The sequence below is a fragment of the Haliotis cracherodii genome, unplaced genomic scaffold (genome assembly GCF_022045235.1).
Source record: "Haliotis cracherodii isolate W230 unplaced genomic scaffold, xgHalCrac1.p SCAF_4, whole genome shotgun sequence".
NCBI lineage: Eukaryota > Metazoa > Mollusca > Gastropoda > Lepetellida > Haliotidae > Haliotis > Haliotis cracherodii.
This window is the reverse complement of record NW_027266297.1, coordinates 48,852,201-48,879,822: the sequence shown is the minus strand read 5'-3', so window position 1 is coordinate 48,879,822 and position 27,622 is coordinate 48,852,201. Positions and strand designations below refer to the sequence as shown.

Here is a 27,622-nt window from a genome sequence, read left to right as displayed (position 1 = left end):
GATGGAACAAACTGTCAGTCTTGAAATGATCAAATATTTCTCACTACTACTGCTTGATTGGAATGTCTGATTAACATGATTAAGTATCTTTTAGGCGCCTTCCAGTTTGACAGAGTGTTGGGTTTTTGTCATAAAGAGGTTGAATTATGAGTATGTTATTATGAGTATATCGGTTGACCAATGAGTTAAGAAATTAGCTGAAGGTTTGGTTAAGAAGGGCTTGATAGAAAAACTGATTGGAACGGAAATTGGGGTTCATATGGAGGTGAGCGTTAGGACTCATTTCACATGACGTCAAATACTATTTCGGTGGGAGGAGCAAAAATTATCATGAATAGTATTTAGGGAGTTGTCCGAGAGTGGTGCGGGGAGTCGGGAGCATACAGCTGAACAGAACGGTTCTCTGTAGGGTTTGGGATCCCGAGTCAGAAAAGAAGTAGAGTTAACGTTCATCAGAAAAACCATCAGGCTCTTCAACCATCATCTAGGTATGTGTTGTATTTATATCAGGCAACAACAAGAATATATATGAGGACCATGTGTGTGTATTTATGATTAACTCTATCATAAATAAAAAGGACTGGAGCAAACCATCGGACTTGTGATTTTGAAAGAGAGCTACATCATCCCTAGAACCAAGGAGTAGTTGATAAGTAGAAGTGACCATAGGTAGAAGGGTAAAGTACCCGGAACCTAAGGTTACATATGGCGGAAATGCTCTAAGATCACCGTACCATGCTCATCACAAGTTTGAACGGTTTGCATCTGCAGCTGAGTTGATGGACACTTGTTGGTTGTTAGCCTGAAACGAGCCGATGCTATTTGCCATTCACGGTAGGTGATGTCCTGTAAAGGGATGTGTTTTGCCCTTGTATTTGTGAACTATGCTCACCAGTGGGACAATGGTTCACTGTTCGAAAGCCGTGGGGTGGTCAGTTTCCCATGAAGAGACTGTGTTATTGATTTCTTTGGTAGTACGGCTACTACCATAACAGTGATATTGATTTTCTAGTGTGGGACAGTCACACTGATGGAGGACCCTTGCTGCACGCTTGTGTGCATAGGAACTTTCTGCAGTATTATAAGACTGTTATTATCTCTCATCACCAACCATGAGCACGAGAAGTCTTGAAATTATGATGTTGAATTTGGACATATTGTCAGAGAAGAACCAAAGTGACTCAAAATGTTTCATGACAATGAAAATTGTTCTGCCTCTGATATTACAGAGACAAATGGCAGTTTATTTTCAAGAGGACTTGGAAATATGGACAAATTAGACAAGAGTTTTTTCCCTAAGTCAGTTTTCTGTTGAGAAATTCAATGGAAGTGATCCAGAAGCTCAAGACTTTAGTAAAAAGTCCTGGAATGAGGTGAAGACAGCTTTCCTTGCAAGGTACAAACTAAATTCAGCAAAAAGATATGAAAGACTAGACAAGCTTTATCATAGGAAACAGAAACAGTCTGAGGATTTTGAGGACTTTCTTCAAGAATTGCAATATGAAGCAAAACGTCTTGATAGACTGGATGACAACTTTCTCATGGATGCCGTCATTAGGAATTCTCAACCTCACATTAAACAGTTCATTTTGACAAGATTGCATGAGACCAAGGATCAAGTCCTGGAAAGTGCGAGAATAGCAGATGCTGCATTTGGACTGGCCACATCAGAGAATGACAGACTTGTGTCTGTTATAGAGGAGCTCGTTGGACAAGTTTCCTTATTGACCAGCGCTGAAAATACTCGAACAGGAGGGAACTTTTCATACGAGCATCAGGATGACTCTATGTACAGAAAGCAGTACATTAAATCTGCGACTGAGTGTACTGATGACCAACAACCAGTGAAGAATGTGACACAAACATTCCATCAATATCACAGAAGTGGTTGTGCATCAACACATGTCGATATCAGGGACATGAGTGACAGTCATGTGCCCTGTGGACAAAACTGGAGCCCTGCTCCAAGGAATATGAGCAATGAGGATCATAGGGTGTCACAACCACAATTATGGAACATTTGTGGACTATGAGGTAGGACACATTTTAGTATGTCTGAGAGTCTTGTGAGATCTATGCAATGTTTTCAATGCTGTAGGATAGGTCACCTAAGCAGATTCTACTTTTCTAATTAAGTCAAACATATGCAAGGGTTAACAGGGGCAGTGCAGTACATGAGGATTTGAGCCTGCTGCCAATATAGAAAATATTGATTTTGATAATGTCGATAACATCATAGGCCACACTTTTACAATGAGAAATAATACCGAACCAGATCATAGAAATGATAAGTGATTTGAGCGAGATTGTTGTCTTGACATGTAGTATGGGCTTATCTCACAGCAGTATTAGGGTTAAGATATCTGGAAAGCCTTACAGTGCCCTATGTGACTCAGGTGAAACTTTGAGCTGTATGTATTCAAATGTATTCTCATCTATTGGAGGTGAGTGTAGATTTCCTATAACAAAATGAGGTGCAAGGTCATTGGTTGTGCAGATGGGAAACCATTAGATGTGTTAGGTGTATCTACAATTCCTCTTACAGATAGTCAGCTATGTGTTGTACAGGACTTTCAGGTCTTTTAGCCTTATCAATTGATGTGTTGTTAGGCTTAGATTTCTTGAGAAGCCAGAAGGCTAAAGTTGATATTAGCCATAATAGGTTGACTTTGTAGGATGGACTAACAGAGACAAATTTCATTGCCTATTCAGATTAATACCAACCTTGTTACATGTATATGTGATGTGGTACCACCACCACACAATGAAACTTTGTTGCCGGTGTACATTAAGTTAGGCGTTGTTGAGCCGATTGAGTCTATTTCAGAATGGTTACATGTGTGAGGTGCTAGATATCTCACTTCATCTGTCAATCAAGTACCATTGTTTAGGTTGATGAACCCTGCTAGTTCAGAGATTAAGTTAGCAATAGGTGTCATTGAAGAAGTCGATATTGCCAATGTGTATGGAGAGTTAGGAGACAGTGACAACACACATACCATGCCTATCACCACAGGTGACAAAGCATTCAACCATGTTGATATTGACAGGACTCATTGATTGACGGGAATATGGATATCCAAAAATGAAATGGGAGTTGATAAGTCGTAGAGGAATGCGATACCAAGTCCGATTAGCAGGTGTCTCGAAAAGAGAAGGGGTCCTAAGTGAGTTTCTCAATTCAGAAATTTTGGAGAATTTCCATGTCAGAAGAACAATGACAGGGAAAGTGAAGAAAGAAAACAACAAAAAGTAAACAATAGAACTGCAAGTAAGGAAGTGTGACAATCATATAGGTATATGATATGCGGAGGATATGTAGATCCAAGGTTATGATAATAAGTTGGTTTTAGTCCCAAGTTATAGTGTCATGTGTCAAAGCAAATGGGTACCCAGATAGGAAATCAAGGATGATAATGAAAAGTCGTAGAGGTAACATGCCTACGCAAATATGAGATGATGAACAACGTCGTAGAGGTGAACATGCCTACGTAGATATGAAATGATAGTAAGTCGTAGAGGTCACATGCCTACGCTGTCAAGCCGTGGAGGAGACATGCCCACGTAGTAATAATGTCGACAGGGACGTAGAGGAGACATGCCTACGTTATTTGAATATAAACACATAGATGTGGACATGCCTATGATGTTTCAAAGCTTGAAAGATCAAGTCTAGAGATGCCTGACAGTCTATAGTGGTGAGGTAGATATGTCTCTACCTCAAGTTGCTGAGTATATTGAGGACAGTCGAAAGACTAACGATGAATTCACTCGGGACGAAGGACAGAGGGTCGATTTGTCTCGTAGCCTGGGTGAAGACCTATAAATCGGTCATGGGATGTAGATGATTGGCCAATCATATTTGTACAGAAGAGTTTTGCCTAGTCAGAAGGCTGTTGTATACCTCCTGTTGAGGAGAGGAAATGTTTGAAGAGAGTACAGATGGAATATTAAAGAGGTTTTGTTTTTTTCATGAGTTATGATGCTGACACAGATAAAGACACAACGATAGGAGTGAAAAGGGACATTCGGTTATATATTACTGGGGTTGAAGATGTATCAAATCAACCTTTTAACCTTTTAACTTAAAAATATTCAACTGACCCACAAGTACAGCATATTATTGACACATGAACTGGAACTGTATGAACATAAGCGCTGTGTTCTGTGGTTTACTTAATGTTGGTAGACATTATTTATGAGAGAGTAATATGTTGTATGGTACATTGGTGACGATCAATTGGGATTGTTGTTTATTGTTTTCACTTAGGGAAGATATGGCTTTATAGGGATAACAGAGTAGGAACTGAGATCAGATTTAAAATCTGAGAGGTAACTTGGATATTTACGTTCTAAAGGACCCTTAGGCTTCGCACTTAAAGCTATGATGACACTACTCATGATGTGGAACCCATTGACGACATGCATTCCGGATATCTATCTCTGGGGGTAATACCTTCAGATATATGGGACGACTCAACATACGAACAGACATGGTATCATATATTCATTACTGAATTGCCCAAGATCTCTAACTATCCGATTCTGCTTAGAGATACTTGTAAGAATATTAGTCTTCTGGCAAATCATACGTCCTGTGAAGAGAATATGAGGGCTATATTGAATTTTACTTATCGCATACATGACGACACTTCCGAAGACATGTTAGAAGGGGTTACTTTGATCAGAAATATTATTCTTCAAGGTCAAATTGTTGGTTCTCAGAAGACTTGCTCCAAGAGAGCATTGCCACCTTTAACTGGTGAATTCTCACATAATTTATTTTGTACTGCGGTGATGGTGATGTGAACATAATACATCAACATATCAATATCTTATCAAAAAGAATGAGAACTGAAGAAGCAGCTATTAACGTGTCCCAAGATTACATGGGTTCTTACATGTCTAAGGCCAATGACAGAATGGATGGTTTGAAGCAAGGTATAATTGCATAATGAATTGACTGAATTGATAAAGGTAGAGGATGGTAAGATACGATGGTTTCAGGCCATTTATGCATAATGGATACAACTTGTTGCAAAGGAGATACATTTTGCTACTATGGTTGAAAGAAAGATTAATCAGTTGAGCACAGGATTATATAAGTTATTACAAAATGTACTATCACACGAGTTGATACCTTTCCGACACTTTAAGCGGACTCTATCAAAAATAAGGAGAGCATTGAAATGTCACAGGTTTTGGAAATTTAAGTGATCTCAGACATACTAGTGTCCTCTTGTATAAATGTTGATGTTATACTGTATTCAAGATGTTACTTTTACTACATGTTTTATGTTTTTGTGCTTACCTATATGCATTTATTTATAATATATATGAATGGGTACGCCTACCATATGTGAAAAACATATGTTGAATTTCATGAGAGAAAATCTATCCGTTATATGTTACCAGGATGTTGTATATGGTGCATTGTATTGCACCTCAGGAGCTGATAGATTGCATGTGCGATTACTGCCCAATGAGACATTTGACAATATTCTATATAGGCGCATGTCCAGTGACTTTACGATAAGTTGATGTTGTTTTGATGTGAAAAAAACCCTTAAAAAACCAAATTAAAAAAAACCCAAACTATTGTGATTGTTGAGTCAGGTGAGATGTTGTTTGTTTACTGAGTATAGATGCTGAAGCTAAATTTCAACATTTACTTGAGAAGAACAAACTGTTGTAATCTTCAGTTAAAGAGGACTTCATGGAGTGTAATGCATGAATTTAAAGTAATTTCCTATTTTATTTACAAATGACTGAATTTGGGACAATTAACTCTTTTGGACATCAGAGTCAACATTTTCGCTGTCATACATGTAGGAATGAGCAACCTCATTCTATAAGATGATGGAGAGAATCATTTCTTTATAAACTTCCAGGACATTTTTGATTATTTAAGATGGAGAACTTTTCCCATTGGATCGAGACCATAAGAGTCAGAGTAAGTTGAATATGTTCTAGAACATACGGACATGGAACATGTTGATGACAAGGAATAGTAAGATTATATATTGGACACGTAGAACTCTGAAACTGATCACCAGTTGTTTATTGGTGTTGTGATACTATCGTGATTTTTTTGCCTGAAGGAAAATGCTCATATGTCTTTATATAGAAAAAGCAAAAACTTTACAAAGAAACATAATTTGATTATGCCTTTATAACCTTCACATGTTATTCTCAGATAGGTACAACCCAAGACAGATCCTATCTGAGACATTACCTTGTAAAATTTCATTGTATTGATTTTTCTGGTCCTCAGATGCATACACACACAAGTTGTTACATATTGATATTGTACTATTGTATTTACATCTTATATTCTGTTATCATTGGTCAGTCGCATGGGACATGCTCTACAACGGGAAGGGCATGTATAACCAGGGTATTTTAGAAAAAGAGTTTTGGGTATTTACTTAAAATGTAGTTTACTAAACTAAGCTTTTGGGTAACATATAGACGCATATGAGAGAAGTGATTGAGCAGTGTGAGGCATCACCCCAGGGCAAATGATTATTGATTTTGCTTCTTTTAAGTGATAGAGATAACTTTTCATTAGTACAATGAAATTAGTAGAATCCGGTCTTGCAATATAAGTACCAGAGGGGAAATGAATGGATGGAACAAACTGTCAGTCTTGAAATGATCAAATATTTCTCACTACTACTGCTTGATTGGAATGTCTGATTAACATGATTAAGTATCTTTTAGGCGCCTTCCAGTTTGACAGAGTGTTGGGTTTTTGTCATAAAGAGGTTGAATTATGAGTATGTTATTATGAGTATATCGGTTGACCAATGAGTTAAGAAATTAGCTGAAGGTTTGGTTAAGAAGGGCTTGATAGAAAAACTGATTGGAACGGAAATTGGGGTTCATATGGAGGTGAGCGTTAGGACTCATTTCACATGACGTCAAATACTATTTCGGTGGGAGGAGCAAAAATTATCATGAATAGTATTTAGGGAGTTGTCCGAGAGTGGTGCGGGGAGTCGGGAGCATACAGCTGAACAGAACGGTTCTCTGTAGGGTTTGGGATCCCGAGTCAGAAAAGAAGTAGAGTTAACGTTCATCAGAAAAACCATCAGGCTCTTCAACCATCATCTAGGTATGTGTTGTATTTATATCAGGCAACAACAAGAATATATATGAGGACCATGTGTGTGTATTTATGATTAACTCTATCATAAATAAAAAGGACTGGAGCAAACCATCGGACTTGTGATTTTGAAAGAGAGCTACATCATCCCTAGAACCAAGGAGTAGTTGATAAGTAGAAGTGACCATAGGTAGAAGGGTAAAGTACCCGGAACCTAAGGTTACATATGGCGGAAATGCTCTAAGATCACCGTACCATGCTCATCACAAGTTTGAACGGTTTGCATCTGCAGCTGAGTTGATGGACACTTGTTGGTTGTTAGCCTGAAACGAGCCGATGCTATTTGCCATTCACGGTAGGTGATGTCCTGTAAAGGGATGTGTTTTGCCCTTGTATTTGTGAACTATGCTCACCAGTGGGACAATGGTTCACTGTTCGAAAGCCGTGGGGTGGTCAGTTTCCCATGAAGAGACTGTGTTATTGATTTCTTTGGTAGTACGGCTACTACCATAACAGTGATATTGATTTTCTAGTGTGGGACAGTCACACTGATGGAGGACCCTTGCTGCACGCTTGTGTGCATAGGAACTTTCTGCAGTATTATAAGACTGTTATTATCTCTCATCACCAACCATGAGCACGAGAAGTCTTGAAATTATGATGTTGAATTTGGACATATTGTCAGAGAAGAACCAAAGTGACTCAAAATGTTTCATGACAATGAAAATTGTTCTGCCTCTGATATTACAGAGACAAATGGCAGTTTATTTTCAAGAGGACTTGGAAATATGGACAAATTAGACAAGAGTTTTTTCCCTAAGTCAGTTTTCTGTTGAGAAATTCAATGGAAGTGATCCAGAAGCTCAAGACTTTAGTAAAAAGTCCTGGAATGAGGTGAAGACAGCTTTCCTTGCAAGGTACAAACTAAATTCAGCAAAAAGATATGAAAGACTAGACAAGCTTTATCATAGGAAACAGAAACAGTCTGAGGATTTTGAGGACTTTCTTCAAGAATTGCAATATGAAGCAAAACGTCTTGATAGACTGGATGACAACTTTCTCATGGATGCCGTCATTAGGAATTCTCAACCTCACATTAAACAGTTCATTTTGACAAGATTGCATGAGACCAAGGATCAAGTCCTGGAAAGTGCGAGAATAGCAGATGCTGCATTTGGACTGGCCACATCAGAGAATGACAGACTTGTGTCTGTTATAGAGGAGCTCGTTGGACAAGTTTCCTTATTGACCAGCGCTGAAAATACTCGAACAGGAGGGAACTTTTCATACGAGCATCAGGATGACTCTATGTACAGAAAGCAGTACATTAAATCTGCGACTGAGTGTACTGATGACCAACAACCAGTGAAGAATGTGACACAAACATTCCATCAATATCACAGAAGTGGTTGTGCATCAACACATGTCGATATCAGGGACATGAGTGACAGTCATGTGCCCTGTGGACAAAACTGGAGCCCTGCTCCAAGGAATATGAGCAATGAGGATCATAGGGTGTCACAACCACAATTATGGAACATTTGTGGACTATGAGGTAGGACACATTTTAGTATGTCTGAGAGTCTTGTGAGATCTATGCAATGTTTTCAATGCTGTAGGATAGGTCACCTAAGCAGATTCTACTTTTCTAATTAAGTCAAACATATGCAAGGGTTAACAGGGGCAGTGCAGTACATGAGGATTTGAGCCTGCTGCCAATATAGAAAATATTGATTTTGATAATGTCGATAACATCATAGGCCACACTTTTACAATGAGAAATAATACCGAACCAGATCATAGAAATGATAAGTGATTTGAGCGAGATTGTTGTCTTGACATGTAGTATGGGCTTATCTCACAGCAGTATTAGGGTTAAGATATCTGGAAAGCCTTACAGTGCCCTATGTGACTCAGGTGAAACTTTGAGCTGTATGTATTCAAATGTATTCTCATCTATTGGAGGTGAGTGTAGATTTCCTATAACAAAATGAGGTGCAAGGTCATTGGTTGTGCAGATGGGAAACCATTAGATGTGTTAGGTGTATCTACAATTCCTCTTACAGATAGTCAGCTATGTGTTGTACAGGACTTTCAGGTCTTTTAGCCTTATCAATTGATGTGTTGTTAGGCTTAGATTTCTTGAGAAGCCAGAAGGCTAAAGTTGATATTAGCCATAATAGGTTGACTTTGTAGGATGGACTAACAGAGACAAATTTCATTGCCTATTCAGATTAATACCAACCTTGTTACATGTATATGTGATGTGGTACCACCACCACACAATGAAACTTTGTTGCCGGTGTACATTAAGTTAGGCGTTGTTGAGCCGATTGAGTCTATTTCAGAATGGTTACATGTGTGAGGTGCTAGATATCTCACTTCATCTGTCAATCAAGTACCATTGTTTAGGTTGATGAACCCTGCTAGTTCAGAGATTAAGTTAGCAATAGGTGTCATTGAAGAAGTCGATATTGCCAATGTGTATGGAGAGTTAGGAGACAGTGACAACACACATACCATGCCTATCACCACAGGTGACAAAGCATTCAACCATGTTGATATTGACAGGACTCATTGATTGACGGGAATATGGATATCCAAAAATGAAATGGGAGTTGATAAGTCGTAGAGGAATGCGATACCAAGTCCGATTAGCAGGTGTCTCGAAAAGAGAAGGGGTCCTAAGTGAGTTTCTCAATTCAGAAATTTTGGAGAATTTCCATGTCAGAAGAACAATGACAGGGAAAGTGAAGAAAGAAAACAACAAAAAGTAAACAATAGAACTGCAAGTAAGGAAGTGTGACAATCATATAGGTATATGATATGCGGAGGATATGTAGATCCAAGGTTATGATAATAAGTTGGTTTTAGTCCCAAGTTATAGTGTCATGTGTCAAAGCAAATGGGTACCCAGATAGGAAATCAAGGATGATAATGAAAAGTCGTAGAGGTAACATGCCTACGCAAATATGAGATGATGAACAACGTCGTAGAGGTGAACATGCCTACGTAGATATGAAATGATAGTAAGTCGTAGAGGTCACATGCCTACGCTGTCAAGCCGTGGAGGAGACATGCCCACGTAGTAATAATGTCGACAGGGACGTAGAGGAGACATGCCTACGTTATTTGAATATAAACACATAGATGTGGACATGCCTATGATGTTTCAAAGCTTGAAAGATCAAGTCTAGAGATGCCTGACAGTCTATAGTGGTGAGGTAGATATGTCTCTACCTCAAGTTGCTGAGTATATTGAGGACAGTCGAAAGACTAACGATGAATTCACTCGGGACGAAGGACAGAGGGTCGATTTGTCTCGTAGCCTGGGTGAAGACCTATAAATCGGTCATGGGATGTAGATGATTGGCCAATCATATTTGTACAGAAGAGTTTTGCCTAGTCAGAAGGCTGTTGTATACCTCCTGTTGAGGAGAGGAAATGTTTGAAGAGAGTACAGATGGAATATTAAAGAGGTTTTGTTTTTTTCATGAGTTATGATGCTGACACAGATAAAGACACAACGATAGGAGTGAAAAGGGACATTCGGTTATATATTACTGGGGTTGAAGATGTATCAAATCAACCTTTTAACCTTTTAACTTAAAAATATTCAACTGACCCACAAGTACAGCATATTATTGACACATGAACTGGAACTGTATGAACATAAGCGCTGTGTTCTGTGGTTTACTTAATGTTGGTAGACATTATTTATGAGAGAGTAATATGTTGTATGGTACATTGGTGACGATCAATTGGGATTGTTGTTTATTGTTTTCACTTAGGGAAGATATGGCTTTATAGGGATAACAGAGTAGGAACTGAGATCAGATTTAAAATCTGAGAGGTAACTTGGATATTTACGTTCTAAAGGACCCTTAGGCTTCGCACTTAAAGCTATGATGACACTACTCATGATGTGGAACCCATTGACGACATGCATTCCGGATATCTATCTCTGGGGGTAATACCTTCAGATATATGGGACGACTCAACATACGAACAGACATGGTATCATATATTCATTACTGAATTGCCCAAGATCTCTAACTATCCGATTCTGCTTAGAGATACTTGTAAGAATATTAGTCTTCTGGCAAATCATACGTCCTGTGAAGAGAATATGAGGGCTATATTGAATTTTACTTATCGCATACATGACGACACTTCCGAAGACATGTTAGAAGGGGTTACTTTGATCAGAAATATTATTCTTCAAGGTCAAATTGTTGGTTCTCAGAAGACTTGCTCCAAGAGAGCATTGCCACCTTTAACTGGTGAATTCTCACATAATTTATTTTGTACTGCGGTGATGGTGATGTGAACATAATACATCAACATATCAATATCTTATCAAAAAGAATGAGAACTGAAGAAGCAGCTATTAACGTGTCCCAAGATTACATGGGTTCTTACATGTCTAAGGCCAATGACAGAATGGATGGTTTGAAGCAAGGTATAATTGCATAATGAATTGACTGAATTGATAAAGGTAGAGGATGGTAAGATACGATGGTTTCAGGCCATTTATGCATAATGGATACAACTTGTTGCAAAGGAGATACATTTTGCTACTATGGTTGAAAGAAAGATTAATCAGTTGAGCACAGGATTATATAAGTTATTACAAAATGTACTATCACACGAGTTGATACCTTTCCGACACTTTAAGCGGACTCTATCAAAAATAAGGAGAGCATTGAAATGTCACAGGTTTTGGAAATTTAAGTGATCTCAGACATACTAGTGTCCTCTTGTATAAATGTTGATGTTATACTGTATTCAAGATGTTACTTTTACTACATGTTTTATGTTTTTGTGCTTACCTATATGCATTTATTTATAATATATATGAATGGGTACGCCTACCATATGTGAAAAACATATGTTGAATTTCATGAGAGAAAATCTATCCGTTATATGTTACCAGGATGTTGTATATGGTGCATTGTATTGCACCTCAGGAGCTGATAGATTGCATGTGCGATTACTGCCCAATGAGACATTTGACAATATTCTATATAGGCGCATGTCCAGTGACTTTACGATAAGTTGATGTTGTTTTGATGTGAAAAAAACCCTTAAAAAACCAAATTAAAAAAAACCCAAACTATTGTGATTGTTGAGTCAGGTGAGATGTTGTTTGTTTACTGAGTATAGATGCTGAAGCTAAATTTCAACATTTACTTGAGAAGAACAAACTGTTGTAATCTTCAGTTAAAGAGGACTTCATGGAGTGTAATGCATGAATTTAAAGTAATTTCCTATTTTATTTACAAATGACTGAATTTGGGACAATTAACTCTTTTGGACATCAGAGTCAACATTTTCGCTGTCATACATGTAGGAATGAGCAACCTCATTCTATAAGATGATGGAGAGAATCATTTCTTTATAAACTTCCAGGACATTTTTGATTATTTAAGATGGAGAACTTTTCCCATTGGATCGAGACCATAAGAGTCAGAGTAAGTTGAATATGTTCTAGAACATACGGACATGGAACATGTTGATGACAAGGAATAGTAAGATTATATATTGGACACGTAGAACTCTGAAACTGATCACCAGTTGTTTATTGGTGTTGTGATACTATCGTGATTTTTTTGCCTGAAGGAAAATGCTCATATGTCTTTATATAGAAAAAGCAAAAACTTTACAAAGAAACATAATTTGATTATGCCTTTATAACCTTCACATGTTATTCTCAGATAGGTACAACCCAAGACAGATCCTATCTGAGACATTACCTTGTAAAATTTCATTGTATTGATTTTTCTGGTCCTCAGATGCATACACACACAAGTTGTTACATATTGATATTGTACTATTGTATTTACATCTTATATTCTGTTATCATTGGTCAGTCGCATGGGACATGCTCTACAACGGGAAGGGCATGTATAACCAGGGTATTTTAGAAAAAGAGTTTTGGGTATTTACTTAAAATGTAGTTTACTAAACTAAGCTTTTGGGTAACATATAGACGCATATGAGAGAAGTGATTGAGCAGTGTGAGGCATCACCCCAGGGCAAATGATTATTGATTTTGCTTCTTTTAAGTGATAGAGATAACTTTTCATTAGTACAATGAAATTAGTAGAATCCGGTCTTGCAATATAAGTACCAGAGGGGAAATGAATGGATGGAACAAACTGTCAGTCTTGAAATGATCAAATATTTCTCACTACTACTGCTTGATTGGAATGTCTGATTAACATGATTAAGTATCTTTTAGGCGCCTTCCAGTTTGACAGAGTGTTGGGTTTTTGTCATAAAGAGGTTGAATTATGAGTATGTTATTATGAGTATATCGGTTGACCAATGAGTTAGGAAATTAGCTGAAGGTTTGGTTAAGAAGGGCTTGATAGAAAAACTGATTGGAACGGAAATTGGGGTTCATATGGAGGTGAGCGTTAGGACTCATTTCACATGACGTCAAATACTATTTCGGTGGGAGGAGCAAAAATTATCATGAATAGTATTTAGGGAGTTGTCCGAGAGTGGTGCGGGGAGTCGGGAGCATACAGCTGAACAGAACGGTTCTCTGTAGGGTTTGGGATCCCGAGTCAGAAAAGAAGTAGAGTTAACGTTCATCAGAAAAACCATCAGGCTCTTCAACCATCATCTAGGTATGTGTTGTATTTATATCAGGCAACAACAAGAATATATCTGAGGACCATGTGTGTGTATTTATGATTAACTCTATCATAAATAAAAAGGACTGGAGCAAACCATCGGACTTGTGATTTTGAAAGAGAGCTACATCATCCCTAGAACCAAGGAGTAGTTGATAAGTAGAAGTGACCATAGGTAGAAGGGTAAAGTACCCGGAACCTAAGGTTACATATGGCGGAAATGCTCTAAGATCACCGTACCATGCTCATCACAAGTTTGAACGGTTTGCATCTGCAGCTGAGTTGATGGACACTTGTTGGTTGTTAGCCTGAAACGAGCCGATGCTATTTGCCATTCACGGTAGGTGATGTCCTGTAAAGGGATGTGTTTTGCCCTTGTATTTGTGAACTATGCTCACCAGTGGGACAATGGTTCACTGTTCGAAAGCCGTGGGGTGGTCAGTTTCCCATGAAGAGACTGTGTTATTGATTTCTTTGGTAGTACGGCTACTACCATAACAGTGATATTGATTTTCTAGTGTGGGACAGTCACACTGATGGAGGACCCTTGCTGCACGCTTGTGTGCATAGGAACTTTCTGCAGTATTATAAGACTGTTATTATCTCTCATCACCAACCATGAGCACGAGAAGTCTTGAAATTATGATGTTGAATTTGGACATATTGTCAGAGAAGAACCAAAGTGACTCAAAATGTTTCATGACAATGAAAATTGTTCTGCCTCTGATATTACAGAGACAAATGGCAGTTTATTTTCAAGAGGACTTGGAAATATGGACAAATTAGACAAGAGTTTTTTCCCTAAGTCAGTTTTCTGTTGAGAAATTCAATGGAAGTGATCCAGAAGCTCAAGACTTTAGTAAAAAGTCCTGGAATGAGGTGAAGACAGCTTTCCTTGCAAGGTACAAACTAAATTCAGCAAAAAGATATGAAAGACTAGACAAGCTTTATCATAGGAAACAGAAACAGTCTGAGGATTTTGAGGACTTTCTTCAAGAATTGCAATATGAAGCAAAACGTCTTGATAGACTGGATGACAACTTTCTCATGGATGCCGTCATTAGGAATTCTCAACCTCACATTAAACAGTTCATTTTGACAAGATTGCATGAGACCAAGGATCAAGTCCTGGAAAGTGCGAGAATAGCAGATGCTGCATTTGGACTGGCCACATCAGAGAATGACAGACTTGTGTCTGTTATAGAGGAGCTCGTTGGACAAGTTTCCTTATTGACCAGCGCTGAAAATACTCGAACAGGAGGGAACTTTTCATACGAGCATCAGGATGACTCTATGTACAGAAAGCAGTACATTAAATCTGCGACTGAGTGTACTGATGACCAACAACCAGTGAAGAATGTGACACAAACATTCCATCAATATCACAGAAGTGGTTGTGCATCAACACATGTCGATATCAGGGACATGAGTGACAGTCATGTGCCCTGTGAACAAAACTGGAGCCCTGCTCCAAGGAATATGAGCAATGAGGATCATAGGGTGTCACAACCACAATTATGGAACATTTGTGGACTATGAGGTAGGACACATTTTAGTATGTCTGAGAGTCTTGTGAGATCTATGCAATGTTTTCAATGCTGTAGGATAGGTCACCTAAGCAGATTCTACTTTTCTAATTAAGCCAAACATATGCAAGGGTTAACAGGGGCAGTGCAGTACATGAGGATTTGAGCCTGCTGCCAATATAGAAAATATTGATTTTGATAATGTCGATAACATCATAGGCCACACTTTTACAATGAGAAATAATACCGAACCAGATCATAGAAATGATAAGTGATTTGAGCGAGATTGTTGTCTTGACATGTAGTATGGGCTTATCTCACAGCAGTATTAGGGTTAAGATATCTGGAAAGCCTTACAGTGCCCTATGTGACTCAGGTGAAACTTTGAGCTGTATGTATTCAAATGTATTCTCATCTATTGGAGGTGAGTGTAGATTTCCTATAACAAAATGAGGTGCAAGGTCATTGGTTGTGCAGATGGGAAACCATTAGATGTGTTAGGTGTATCTACAATTCCTCTTACAGATAGTCAGCTATGTGTTGTACAGGACTTTCAGGTCTTTTAGCCTTATCAATTGATGTGTTGTTAGGCTTAGATTTCTTGAGAAGCCAGAAGGCTAAAGTTGATATTAGCCATAATAGGTTGACTTTGTAGGATGGACTAACAGAGACAAATTTCATTGCCTATTCAGATTAATACCAACCTTGTTACATGTATATGTGATGTGGTACCACCACCACACAATGAAACTTTGTTGCCGGTGTACATTAAGTTAGGCGTTGTTGAGCCGATTGAGTCTATTTCAGAATGGTTACATGTGTGAGGTGCTAGATATCTCACTTCATCTGTCAATCAAGTACCATTGTTTAGGTTGATGAACCCTGCTAGTTCAGAGATTAAGTTAGCAATAGGTGTCATTGAAGAAGTCGATATTGCCAATGTGTATGGAGAGTTAGGAGACAGTGACAACACACATACCATGCCTATCACCACAGGTGACAAAGCATTCAACCATGTTGATATTGACAGGACTCATTGATTGACGGGAATATGGATATCCAAAAATGAAATGGGAGTTGATAAGTCGTAGAGGAATGCGATACCAAGTCCGATTAGCAGGTGTCTCGAAAAGAGAAGGGGTCCTAAGTGAGTTTCTCAATTCAGAAATTTTGGAGAATTTCCATGTCAGAAGAACAATGACAGGGAAAGTGAAGAAAGAAAACAACAAAAAGTAAACAATAGAACTGCAAGTAAGGAAGTGTGACAATCATATAGGTATATGATATGCGGAGGATATGTAGATCCAAGGTTATGATAATAAGTTGGTTTTAGTCCCAAGTTATAGTGTCATGTGTCAAAGCAAATGGGTACCCAGATAGGAAATCAAGGATGATAATGAAAAGTCGTAGAGGTAACATGCCTACGCAAATATGAGATGATGAACAACGTCGTAGAGGTGAACATGCCTACGTAGATATGAAATGATAGTAAGTCGTAGAGGTCACATGCCTACGCTGTCAAGCCGTGGAGGAGACATGCCCACGTAGTAATAATGTCGACAGGGACGTAGAGGAGACATGCCTACGTTATTTGAATATAAACACATAGATGTGGACATGCCTATGATGTTTCAAAGCTTGAAAGATCAAGTCTAGAGATGCCTGACAGTCTATAGTGGTGAGGTAGATATGTCTCTACCTCAAGTTGCTGAGTATATTGAGGACAGTCGAAAGACTAACGATGAATTCACTCGGGACGAAGGACAGAGGGTCGATTTGTCTCGTAGCCTGGGTGAAGACCTATAAATCGGTCATGGGATGTAGATGATTGGCCAATCATATTTGTACAGAAGAGTTTTGCCTAGTCAGAAGGCTGTTGTATACCTCCTGTTGAGGAGAGGAAATGTTTGAAGAGAGTACAGATGGAATATTAAAGAGGTTTTGTTTTTTTCATGAGTTATGATGCTGACACAGATAAAGACACAACGATAGGAGTGAAAAGGGACATTCGGTTATATATTACTGGGGTTGAAGATGTATCAAATCAACCTTTTAACCTTTTAACTTAAAAATATTCAACTGACCCACAAGTACAGCATATTATTGACACATGAACTGGAACTGTATGAACATAAGCGCTGTGTTCTGTGGTTTACTTAATGTTGGTAGACATTATTTATGAGAGAGTAATATGTTGTATGGTACATTGGTGACGATCAATTGGGATTGTTGTTTATTGTTTTCACTTAGGGAAGATATGGCTTTATAGGGATAACAGAGTAGGAACTGAGATCAGATTTAAAATCTGAGAGGTAACTTGGATATTTACGTTCTAAAGGACCCTTAGGCTTCGCACTTAAAGCTATGATGACACTACTCATGATGTGGAACCCATTGACGACATGCATTCCGGATATCTATCTCTGGGGGTAATACCTTCAGATATATGGGACGACTCAACATACGAACAGACATGGTATCATATATTCATTACTGAATTGCCCAAGATCTCTAACTATCCGATTCTGCTTAGAGATACTTGTAAGAATATTAGTCTTCTGGCAAATCATACGTCCTGTGAAGAGAATATGAGGGCTATATTGAATTTTACTTATCGCATACATGACGACACTTCCGAAGACATGTTAGAAGGGGTTACTTTGATCAGAAATATTATTCTTCAAGGTCAAATTGTTGGTTCTCAGAAGACTTGCTCCAAGAGAGCATTGCCACCTTTAACTGGTGAATTCTCACATAATTTATTTTGTACTGCGGTGATGGTGATGTGAACATAATACATCAACATATCAATATCTTATCAAAAAGAATGAGAACTGAAGAAGCAGCTATTAACGTGTCCCAAGATTACATGGGTTCTTACATGTCTAAGGCCAATGACAGAATGGATGGTTTGAAGCAAGGTATAATTGCATAATGAATTGACTGAATTGATAAAGGTAGAGGATGGTAAGATACGATGGTTTCAGGCCATTTATGCATAATGGATACAACTTGTTGCAAAGGAGATACATTTTGCTACTATGGTTGAAAGAAAGATTAATCAGTTGAGCACAGGATTATATAAGTTATTACAAAATGTACTATCACACGAGTTGATACCTTTCCGACACTTTAAGCGGACTCTATCAAAAATAAGGAGAGCATTGAAATGTCACAGGTTTTGGAAATTTAAGTGATCTCAGACATACTAGTGTCCTCTTGTATAAATGTTGATGTTATACTGTATTCAAGATGTTACTTTTACTACATGTTTTATGTTTTTGTGCTTACCTATATGCATTTATTTATAATATATATGAATGGGTACGCCTACCATATGTGAAAAACATATGTTGAATTTCATGAGAGAAAATCTATCCGTTATATGTTACCAGGATGTTGTATATGGTGCATTGTATTGCACCTCAGGAGCTGATAGATTGCATGTGCGATTACTGCCCAATGAGACATTTGACAATATTCTATATAGGCGCATGTCCAGTGACTTTACGATAAGTTGATGTTGTTTTGATGTGAAAAAAACCCTTAAAAAACCAAATTAAAAAAAACCCAAACTATTGTGATTGTTGAGTCAGGTGAGATGTTGTTTGTTTACTGAGTATAGATGCTGAAGCTAAATTTCAACATTTACTTGAGAAGAACAAACTGTTGTAATCTTCAGTTAAAGAGGACTTCATGGAGTGTAATGCATGAATTTAAAGTAATTTCCTATTTTATTTACAAATGACTGAATTTGGGACAATTAACTCTTTTGGACATCAGAGTCAACATTTTCGCTGTCATACATGTAGGAATGAGCAACCTCATTCTATAAGATGATGGAGAGAATCATTTCTTTATAAACTTCCAGGACATTTTTGATTATTTAAGATGGAGAACTTTTCCCATTGGATCGAGACCATAAGAGTCAGAGTAAGTTGAATATGTTCTAGAACATACGGACATGGAACATGTTGATGACAAGGAATAGTAAGATTATATATTGGACACGTAGAACTCTGAAACTGATCACCAGTTGTTTATTGGTGTTGTGATACTATCGTGATTTTTTTGCCTGAAGGAAAATGCTCATATGTCTTTATATAGAAAAAGCAAAAACTTTACAAAGAAACATAATTTGATTATGCCTTTATAACCTTCACATGTTATTCTCAGATAGGTACAACCCAAGACAGATCCTATCTGAGACATTACCTTGTAAAATTTCATTGTATTGATTTTTCTGGTCCTCAGATGCATACACACACAAGTTGTTACATATTGATATTGTACTATTGTATTTACATCTTATATTCTGTTATCATTGGTCAGTCGCATGGGACATGCTCTACAACGGGAAGGGCATGTATAACCAGGGTATTTTAGAAAAAGAGTTTTGGGTATTTACTTAAAATGTAGTTTACTAAACTAAGCTTTTGGGTAACATATAGACGCATATGAGAGAAGTGATTGAGCAGTGTGAGGCATCACCCCAGGGCAAATGATTATTGATTTTGCTTCTTTTAAGTGATAGAGATAACTTTTCATTAGTACAATGAAATTAGTAGAATCCGGTCTTGCAATATAAGTACCAGAGGGGAAATGAATGGATGGAACAAACTGTCAGTCTTGAAATGATCAAATATTTCTCACTACTACTGCTTGATTGGAATGTCTGATTAACATGATTAAGTATCTTTTAGGCGCCTTCCAGTTTGACAGAGTGTTGGGTTTTTGTCATAAAGAGGTTGAATTATGAGTATGTTATTATGAGTATATCGGTTGACCAATGAGTTAGGAAATTAGCTGAAGGTTTGGTTAAGAAGGGCTTGATAGAAAAACTGATTGGAACGGAAATTGGGGTTCATATGGAGGTGAGCGTTAGGACTCATTTCACATGACGTCAAATACTATTTCGGTGGGAGGAGCAAAAATTATCATGAATAGTATTTAGGGAGTTGTCCGAGAGTGGTGCGGGGAGTCGGGAGCATACAGCTGAACAGAACGGTTCTCTGTAGGGTTTGGGATCCCGAGTCAGAAAAGAAGTAGAGTTAACGTTCATCAGAAAAACCATCAGGCTCTTCAACCATCATCTAGGTATGTGTTGTATTTATATCAGGCAACAACAAGAATATATCTGAGGACCATGTGTGTGTATTTATGATTAACTCTATCATAAATAAAAAGGACTGGAGCAAACCATCGGACTTGTGATTTTGAAAGAGAGCTACATCATCCCTAGAACCAAGGAGTAGTTGATAAGTAGAAGTGACCATAGGTAGAAGGGTAAAGTACCCGGAACCTAAGGTTACAATATAACCAAACCTATGGTCCTGTTGAGACAGTTGACAGTTAGAACGTTGGATTAAATGACAGTAACTAATTTGAACATTCCTCAGTAATATCATAAAATACATCATAACTCATAACAGTCCGAGAGACAGCTTCCAGCCATATACTAGTATTGAAGGGATAATCCCTTTTGACAGTTTAAAAATAAACTTACCTTAAGGTGCTTGGCAAGTCAAAACTGACCTCCCTGAATATGTTTTTTAGGTTTGACAGCAACTATGCTTGTGGATTTCAGAGATAGACATGATTTGTTAGCTAGATACTATTACAATAAGCGAAAATGTCTTAAAAGTCCACAGTTTGTTTAATAGTACAAAAAGTGTGTTATAGATCAATCAACGTTTTCTTTTATTGAACATAATTTTTGCACTATTTTGCTGTAAGCTGTAAATAAACCATGTACGTAACTTACATATATTTATGTATGACCAGAACAGCAAATAAAGTTCTGGTAGATAGGTACCTCGGACATTTAACGTGTGCTTTCCGACTTAAGCCTATCTCGCACACAGGGAAGCACTTATACTATTAGGGTAAAAAAGCGTAATGATTAAATAAAGAAGTGCACCCCCCCAAAAAATATAAGTTTACAGCCTATTCTAATAAAGTTAAGGGGGTTGGGGTTTGGCTGGGTGGGAGTGGGTGATAAAAGAATATTCAATAATATGGAAAAGTTTGGGCTTGGGGGGGGCAAGCGTGGGAAGGCACGGCATCGGCTGGCGAGCGTGTGTGGCTAGAAGTCTAGCGGCGGTATCCTTGTAGTAGTCGCTTGGTCAGCTTCTCATCCTGGGGGTTGGGATTCTGGTAGAGACTCTTGGCAAGGAGGGCGGCGGTATTGGCGACGAAGTGGTTTGAGGTCGGTACACCACTACTCTGGAAGAAGTGGTACAAGTCTGTGTAGTTTGTGATGTCGTACTCGATGTCCTGTCCCCCCTTCTTGTGCACCATGACGAAAGGGACTCCTTGTTTGGCGTAGAGATGTTCCTTTGGGGTGTTGATCTGTCAACCTTGAGATCTGGCCGGGCCTTGTAGTGGTTGATTGGAATGTCTGACTTTTCCACTGGTAAATAAAGTTCTTTGGTATGACCTCTTTTATCCCTGCTGACGTTATCCTAATGTTCAATTTCAGTCTGCCTCACCAAGCGTAAGAAAGCATTGTACATGTTCTGATAAACTACACTGATGCAATTAAGCAAATGAATATTTGCTGTGGGCCAGTATCTATTTTCTCTACATATTTGTGGATATGAAGCATTCTTGTTAATTGTGGATACACTGGGCAGACGTTTACTACTATAAGGTGTATGGTTGGAGGCAAGATCAAAGGCGCCGCACAGCATTTATTAGATAACAGACGGGGTCGTCCGTTTCGCTTTGAACAACCACCCCACCCTGTTTGTAGGAGTTATATAATCGGTGCGCAAATAACTGTGTCAAGTCCACTGCCGGGCTGATGCGGTGTCAGTGTCAGCGATGAACATGAATGCTCAAATTATAGACCTGTAGCACTCACAAGTTGCTCAGCCAAAATATTTGAAAAGTGTATATTCAATTCTCTGATAACAGCAAATATAACCTTATAAATATATTCACCATACAAACAATCAAATGTAGAACACAGACCTATGCTTAATCATTTCCTCTGGATATGATCAACCTGCGGAACCCTCTATCCGATGGAAGTAACTAATGCTCGCTCATTAAAAGAAATCAAATCCTTAATTAATCGTTCTGATGCAATTATTAATAATTTTGACTTCAAATATTTTCATAGATCATGCCAAATTGCCCACTGTCGCCTTAGGCTTGGCTGCAGTGACTTAAACGCTGATAAGTTTAGACGACATGTATCAGATATACCAGACTGCACTTGAAGATGCAATTCACTTTTTCTATACCTGTAAAAAAAATACAATAATATCAGAAACACTGTGTATTCTACACACATGGGTATGGTCTAAAAATGATATTACATGGCAGTAGTTAAGCAGTTCTACAAACATGACTCTTCTTAAATCAGTTCACGACATCATTGTCGAAAGCAAAAGGTTTGAGTAGCTTAATTTTATGCATGTAGTAAAGGAAAACTGCATTACCTTATTTCACAGACACCACTTGCTTCAGTGTATTGGCTTCGTGTATTTCATTTGTACATTTTGTATGTTTATGTTCATCACTCTCTTATATATATCCAGCTGTTGTTAAGTTGTTACCTGGAGAGGTATTACATAAGCAAGTTTTGCTTGTTTACTGATCCAGATTTCTTTTGAAATAAAAATACACTTTAGCCAACACAGCTAACCCTAAAACACATGATTGTAAACTATTCAAAAAGGGGCACTAATCTCTGGCGTCTTCTCGGGTGTCGGACTCAAACTCAAACTCATTTATTCTTAGAATAACATGACATACAATTATCTACAATTTTTATTATGTACAATTTAACAAAAATAATAAAAATAGGATACGTGGATACTAATACAATTTACCAATTGTATTGTACACATTGTTAAGGAATTTAGATAAGCCTTTTAGATTTCTTACACTGTTAGTGGTCATAATTTTCTTAAATGTTTTGAAACTTAAGATATTGCTTATTTAAGAGTTCATATTGCCGTTGGTGAAAAGCTTCACATCGGAATAAATAATGCAATTCATCTCCCACAGCGATAGAATCAAAGAGTGGACACTGGCTGTCTTCCCTGGGAATGTTCAGCCATCGACCAGTTTCAACTGGTAATCCTTGGTTAGAAAGTTCTGACTTTTAGTATTGGGAGAAATATTGATTTTGAGAGCAGTAGATATTTCTCAAATGAAGGTTGATTCTTCAGGTAATACGACCTTTGGATTTCCGCTTGGGCTTACTAGCTGCCGTGAGTCAATTTGCTCGTTAACGCAACCAAGCGTGACAAGAGACTGGGCTACCAGTCTGCAAGGACAGCTAAATAAACTTACGCATTTTTGAAAACTGATTGGTTACCCGTGATCTATGAAGATTTCGACAAAGGGCGCATGGTAATTAATTTCTTCAGCCTAAACAAACAGACAAATAACGGCGAAAGCTCATCGGATGTCGTTATTTGGAAATACCCCTGATGGTTACAGTTTAATAATAAAAAAGTATCCCTGTGTGAAGGCATTTGCGGATTTCGGATTGCGTGGATGATACAATTACTACTCTCTTGTTGTCATCCACATTTTCTGGTATAACCCTACACTTGTGTATTTGTCGTAATTCACTTGCTGCTCAGTTAATGAATTTATAACATGTTAATTTGTTGTAATGTTGTAGCACCACTCAGATTACCCGATAAAGGTTCAAATTTGGTCTTTCTTGTACCTGGGGTAATTATTCAATCTAAATCCAGGTTTGAAATGAGGTGGAATGTGAGTTATGTGATATGCACATGATCAGTTGCTTTACTTTTTTTTGTAAATCAACTGATCATTCCCAGACATCAAAGGATTAACAGGAAATACGTTGATTGATTAATTACTGTTATCTTGCTCAGTGGATATGTCAAAAGTAAGTGTTTACATGTGAAGGTAGGTTTACTAAACCTAGGGAATAAACTCATATCATGGCGTGAGGTACAGATGTAAAAACAACATACTTTGTTCAAAGGGTAACCGATAGTACACTGACTGGTTGTTCATTGTTATCTAACTCAATGTATGTTTTTAAGAACCGTGGACATTATAAAAATAGTTGTCATGTAGGCTTTCTCAGCTAACTTGGCACCTATGTGAAACAATTGAAACAAACTAAGTGATCATTTAAGAAACAAACACGGGTTATAATATTCGATACATTTAAATAACGTTTAAAAACGATATATTTAAATATTTTAATATATTTCATATATATTCCAAATATTGTTTCCAAATAATTATTATTAAAGTATTTGATTCTCACATACACATTTGACATCGAAAAAGTATTTTTGTACAGCTGCAGACGCAATGGATATTGTTCCTTTATGTTGATATTCCCGGATACATTATAACTTTGGTAGGTTGTAATAATGATATTTGCAATTTGTTTTCATTCATTCGCTGCAGCTTTGAACAGAATCATTCTTGTTCCTTTCCGCTTGGTTGGGAAGTTTTTAGATGCGCGATAGACGTTGTTTTCACAAGTATTTTCTTTTGTAAGCGTGTATATGTTACAGTCAATGTGTAAAATATGATTCACTCAGGCAATTTATTAAATATCTAAATGTTTCAGTCATTTTACAAATTGACTGAATAATCCATTCATTTATTTAACTGACTGACTAAAATGATAAAGACGATCAAAAGAGCTTAAACACATCACAATATATTACTTATGCTAAGAAAAGAAGCCAAACAATACAGAACTGTACTTGGTGATGATATTAAACATAAACAAATATTTGGAATTCGTTATCATATTAATAAAGATGGACATATTTTTCAGTTAATTTGTAAAATAAACTGAATATTTAGGCGTTTAATAAATATCCTTATTGAAATCTGTTTACATTTTGAATGTATACATATACACACGGTAAAATAAGCAATGTTCAGATGAAATATTAACTTTGTGTTGCAAGTCAAAATAGTGTACACGAAGATCGCACAATTACCAAGCAAGTGACTTATCAAAACTGCATCACCATTACCGATGCTCCCCACAAATATACCTACATTTCCAATACTGTATTTCATTTTTGTTGATCAATGTGACCATACATCCTTCTACTATCAATAAAAATGCGCTTACGAATGGCGAGCACAGGTCGCGAACAAGTCTAAATTTCTGCTACATGTATATCATCTGGGTACTTACTGGGAAAATACAGTAATGCACAGGTAACAACTACTCCCGCGGAGTTGCTTTAGATCAGTGCTCCTTTGTACGTTGAAATACTATATATTGTGAATGCCAAAATGATGTATCAAGGATCAAGTAGAAGATACATTGACCGTAGCGCTGGGAGTTAGATGACGCAGTCAAAGCTCACTTCTCCTGGCGGCCATTATCGAACGGCCAGCTAAAACACAACCCCGCGCTTATGTCTACAGGTCTCTTCCTGTAGTACGGTAATTAGTATTCGCTCCCTCAAGTGTATCCTCAATGATATAACCCACCCTCATTAATTACATGCTGCTCTTTTCCAGCCTCACGGCTATGGAGCTGAGATAAAGAGTCCAAGTTATCATAAAGTAATTAGGGTCCAATAAAAACAATGCGCCGCCAAACCTCATACATATTATCACTGAAAGTTGTACTACAGACGGTTAATGTCAAATCACAATAAAAGCATTTCAATTGCAATAACATGTCCAAGGACCATGTATTCTCTTAACACCATCGGACTTAGAAGCAATCGTCGTATAAAACAAGACAGATCTATTTAATCACAGCAGTATTCATGTTATTCCCACAAAATCACATAAAGAAAGGAGACATTAGCAAATACATGTGTATTATCATTTTTCGTCAGGATAACAAAATTTTCTCTCCTTATTACCACCCCCAGGTTCAGCTTAACACGGGTCCTCCTTTGGTCAAAAGTTTGTTCGCCCCTCTAATGAGTGTGTCACGCGTTGCACACGAGTGGCGGACGGGGTGCACACCGGTGTGCAACACGTTGTACATGGGTATCACATGCGTGACCAACCCGATGCACACTGGTTGTGTAACGCGTTGCCCATGCGTGTAAGGGGAATGAACTTCCAGGCAGTAGTGTAATAAATCTATTTGCAGTTTATTTTAAACAATCATTTGACTGAAAATCTGCCAGTTTTTATTATAAAGTGTTGAATAGAATCTAATATTAGCGTTTGCTCTTAGCACTGTTTGTAAAGAATAACCATGTTTATAAAAATACATTTCATTTCGAAGAGCATAGTTATTTGTACACAAAAAGGAAGTGTAGAGCATCTTCGGTATGATATATCCACAGGAACAAGTTTTTGTATCAAAGATATGTCTATTATACTGATCTTCGTTAAGATCGCTGCAGCCAAGCCTGAGGCGACTGTGAATGATTTGGCATAATCTGCTTCCATAATTTAAAGGGGCACTGATCTAAAGCAATTCCCCGGGTCTGGTTGTTGCCTTTGTTATTGTTTTTCCCCGGTGAGTACCCGGATGATACGCAATGCAACTGAGCGTGACAAGAGACTGGGCTTCCGTCTACAAGGACAGCAAAATAAACTTGGAGGCAACATTTGTTTTAGGCATTTTTGAACACTGATTGGTTAACCGTGATCTATAAAGATTTCGACAAAGGGTGCATGTTAATTAATTTCTTCAGCCCAAACAAAAAGACAAAAAGAATGCCGGAGCTCATCGGATGTCGTCATTTGGAAATACCCCTGATTGTTATAGTTTAATGATAATAAAAAAATATCCATGCAGTGAAAGCTTTTTCGGATTTCTGATTGCGTCGATAATATGATTACTCCTCCCTTTTTGTCATCCACGTTTTCTGGTATAACCCTACACTTTTGTATTTGTCTTCATTCACTTGATGCTCAGTTAATGAATTTATTGCAGGTATACTTAGTGGTGGCACCACTCAGAATACCTGATAAAGGTTCCCATTTGGCATGTATTGTGTCTGGGGTAATTATTCAATCTAAATCCAGGTTTGAAGTGAGATGAAGTGTGTGTTATGTAATATGCACATGGCAGCCTGGCATGAGATGAAGGATCAGTTGATTTACTTTTTTGTAAATCAACGGATCGTTCCTTGTCATCAAAGGATCAACAGAAAATACATTGATTGTTTAACCACTGTTACCTTGCACAGTGGATATGTCAAAAGTGAGTGTTTACATGTGTAGGTTTACTAAAACAAAGGGAATACACTCATATGATGGCGTGAAGTGCCGATGTAAAAAAAACCATACTTTGTTCAAAGGGTTAACAGATAATATGTTGATTGATTGCTCTTTGTCGACTAACTCAATGGATTTTTTTAGGAACCGTGGACATTATGAAAATAGTTGTCATGTGG

The 27,622-nt window shown here is 37.7% G+C and overlaps 1 protein-coding gene and 3 pseudogenes across 2 annotated transcripts in view; all 4 read left to right on the top strand.

Annotated features, from left to right (window-relative positions):
- LOC139480433 (palmitoyltransferase ZDHHC21-like) overlaps positions 1-27,622 on the top strand; it is a 405,161-nt gene that overhangs the window by 288,279 nt on the left and 89,260 nt on the right. The gene's annotated exons all lie outside the window — the stretch shown is intronic.
- LOC139478293 (uncharacterized) lies at positions 1,170-2,033 on the top strand (annotated as a pseudogene).
- LOC139478289 (uncharacterized) lies at positions 7,799-8,662 on the top strand (annotated as a pseudogene).
- Positions 14,428-15,496, top strand: LOC139480280 (uncharacterized; annotated as a pseudogene).